This window comes from Rhipicephalus microplus, chromosome 3, assembly GCF_043290135.1.
Source record: "Rhipicephalus microplus isolate Deutch F79 chromosome 3, USDA_Rmic, whole genome shotgun sequence".
In the NCBI taxonomy this organism is placed as follows: domain Eukaryota; kingdom Metazoa; phylum Arthropoda; class Arachnida; order Ixodida; family Ixodidae; genus Rhipicephalus; species Rhipicephalus microplus.
Genome location: NC_134702.1, coordinates 118,497,439 through 118,500,923, shown reverse-complemented (window position 1 = coordinate 118,500,923; position 3,485 = coordinate 118,497,439). Strand labels below are relative to the sequence as shown.

At 43.0% G+C, this 3,485-nt stretch overlaps 1 long non-coding RNA gene across 1 annotated transcript; it reads left to right on the top strand.

The window, feature by feature from the left end:
- The first annotated feature begins 1,564 nt into the window (after nucleotides 1-1,564).
- Nucleotides 1,565-2,878, top strand: LOC142803309 (uncharacterized). Its single transcript, XR_012894048.1, has 2 exons — nucleotides 1,565-1,720; nucleotides 2,689-2,878. It is a non-coding gene; the product is annotated as an uncharacterized LOC142803309 (long non-coding RNA).
- The last annotated feature ends 607 nt before the right edge of the window (nucleotides 2,879-3,485 follow it).

Below are 3,485 nucleotides of genomic sequence, written 5' to 3'. Positions count from 1 at the left end.
TCGCAGCAGGGCAGTTGTGTATCGTCTACTGAGCATTTGCGAAACCACCTTTGTGCGTAAACACAAGGGAGCGCACCCACAGTTAAGGGTAACCAATTTGCCAAAACAGCATTTTTTTCAGTTTTGAACATTGTTGACACATTTGAGAGATCTATTAACATTTTACGACACACAAAGGTGGATATAAGTTTTTTTATTAGGAAGAGGATCCCCATTTGAAATAACATATTTGCTCCTCTTGGGGTATAAAAATATTAACAGGGGGAGGGTTGCTTGCTTGCTGCACCATCCAGTGTACCAAGGGTCGGTCATGCGGTTTCCCTAACATATTGGGCATGAGGCCCACCACCGGAGGCGCGAGTGCTGCAATCGCTGTGACGTGCAGGGTTGGATCACGTGATCTCGCCTCGCACTGGCAAAGGAAATCTGGCAGTTGCATGTGTGACTTTAATGTGACTTTGCAGTGTCTTCATTTTTGAACAGCGTTGTTTAGTTCTGGCTTCATGTGCGCGGACTTCTGCAGACTACACAATCCGTAAAGACAGCAAAAGTTACTGGTGGCATGCCACAGTGCGTTACATAAGTGAGGGTACTCTCACGGGGGCTTGCAGTTCCACTGTCACCTCTCTCTTTTTGTGTTGTGGTTGTTATTCAACTATGGGGTTAACATGAGCACCGACCATGAATGTTCGCATAAAAGCGGAACATTTAGGTTTCCGCATAGGAGCCACTTTTAAAACTAAAAAATGATAGTGTGAACTGTCCAAATATGTATACTTCAAAATAGGATGTAGGTGTGTATATTTGAGGGAAGTTAATATCATATTCATTATACTCAAGAATGTGCCCCGTTGTTGTCCGAATTGTCAGAGAGTCTAGACATAGCCCGGAAGTTCAATTCTTTTCCCATTTTTTTTGGTAATTTCACCTTATTCCAGGCGATTTTGTTGTCAGTTGTTTCTGTGTGTTCGGCCAGCACGTTGAATGAAACCTTCTTTCTTACATCATACATGTGCCGCTCCAGTTAGAGCTACTTCTCTCGCTAAGGTAACCTAAGAAGAGCCTGTGCCACTCCCACCCTCCTCCCCGGCTCTTCTTCTCTTTATGTGTACTCGACCACACTGGTTTCCATGCACCAGTAGTGTAGCCAGGGGGCGGCACACCAGGCCCGTGCCTCTGCACTCCCAATATTTTCCTAGGGTATATAGAGGCGCAGAAAATAACGGTCTACCACATCTACTTGCTTAGTTGGGACCCATTCTAATCAAGGTGGTGCCCCCTTCGAAAACATTCTGGCAACGCCTCTGCTATCTGCGACCTCAGCTCACAGAATTCTTTGCTTATAGATTACGTCTGTAGGATGGGCCCATTGTAACTGTCACTTCCTCTCAATGTTGTTTTGATATACAGGCGAAAACTTGGTAAGCTTCGAAAACTAGTTCATCTTCAAAAGCTGCTGTGAAATATGGCACAGTTTGTAAATAAAGCTTAAAAAACTGCACAACCCCTATTTCATTGAACGCTCTGAGCCCCCCCCCCTCTTTTTTTTTGTCTTGAAGTTGCGTCGTTCCGGCAACGGTCCTGGCGATGGACATCTGCGGTACTGTCGCTAGGTCGACGGGTGCACACCGTTGTTACTTTACCTGGTCGAATGCGCCTTCAAGGGAGAGCCGAAGCGATACCTAACCTCACAATGGAAAAAAAAGAGAAAAAAAACAAGGTAGGAAGTTGGGAAAGCTGTGGTATAGTGATTAGAAAATTTCTTGGCTTGGGAGTCTAACCCGTGCAGAGAATTCTGAATAGATCATCTTTGCCATTTTACACTTGTGCTTTGGGGAAAAGCGTATTAAGATTTAAAAGGGGCTGTTAATCTTAGTCACGGGACACTGCACATAATGCTCACTTAGTCATGCGTTTGTACGTTGCCTAATTATGAGTATCAGTGTAATCACTGATGTCTAAATATGCTACTGGAAAGTTTCGGAGCAGTGTATGACAATTCGTCCCTAAGAAAACAAACTAAATTGTACACCAGTTTTTAGTTTCTTTTTTCACCACCTGTGCTCTTCGGTTTCAGGAATGACCCAAATTTCATGATCGCAAGCTTGGAAGATCCATTTTAAATTCGTAGAGTCTGTCAAATGATTTTAAAGGCACAGCAAATCCTAATATAGACTTTATTATTGTTGGCTCAGTGGGGTAGTTCAAAATACCACTTTTATTGAAATAGCAGTGCTTTATGTTTACACTGCACAATTTAGGTGATGTCTAATGGTTTATACTTATTTTGTTTCTAAATGTAAGCCTTCTTTTTTATACTGCTCAAAATTTGGTATCTGGTGATGAAAGTTGCATATTTTTTTCTCTGTAACCTGCTCAAAATTTACATTTTAGTGCTCCAAAAGTAATATTTTGCTGCTCCTAAAATTTCTCCAAGTTGTATTTCGGCTGTTGCACGCCTGTTGTTGTTAAACAGTAGCTATTCAGTGACACTGTGTTCAATACGCAAACAAGTTTGATATTCGGAAATTCTCGCATTTCTTCTGGTGCCCCCCTAATCTAACATGCACCTACCAGTCTGACCAATATAACTGTTGGCGCATGACTGAGGAATATTGTACACTACTCCTGTAACACAAGGAATGGAGGAGCTTCAGTGTTTCTGATCACATTCACCTTTATTTTCAGTTTTGCCTTTGGCCCCGAGCTTAACAAGTGTGCAAGTGCTGCCCAGCTTCTTGAGAGCCGTACATACTACTGCCGCATGATATCTGGATGCGACACTCCTAATTTTGTGCCATTTTGTGAACAAGTCTGACAAGTGTTCTGTATTTTCATGTACTAATAAGAGCTTGTATCAATAAAGAACTTGAACGTAGGGCAGCAGGCTAAAGCGGCTTTCATGATTTCTCTCACAGACTTCGCATTTGCTGAAATGTTTGATCCATCTCGCCACCTTTTCGCAGGATCTAGTGACCACATAATCAGGAAACCCTGCTGTTGGAAACCTCTGGATCTCAGCATAAGCACTGCTCAATACCTTGTGCACACATGACTTGCACACAGCCTCCTGTACCAAAGATGCAGCCAATCCATCTTTAATCACTTTGGAATAAGCTAATGTGTAGGGCAAAAGAGGCTGTTGCAACCTGAGCCTTACTGCCAACACACATGCATTGGTAAGGAGTGAGACAGCTGCTCACATTGCGCATTTTTGATGCATTTCCGTTTTTCGTGCCAAGCTGCTCTAAAAGCATAGTAATCAAGAAAATTGCATGGAACTGCTCGGAAACAGCCTCGAAAGCTAGAATTTTGACGCCGACCTCAGCTTCAGTGGGGAAAAAATGGCGAGTTTGACTACTGGGATGCACCAAATTGTGTTTTACTTTCACATTTCATCTTTCTGGTGACAAAGGCTCTCATGGTGCCGCCATAATCTCTAAACTTTAGCAAATATGCGTGACCCGACCAAAATTTGCTGCCGT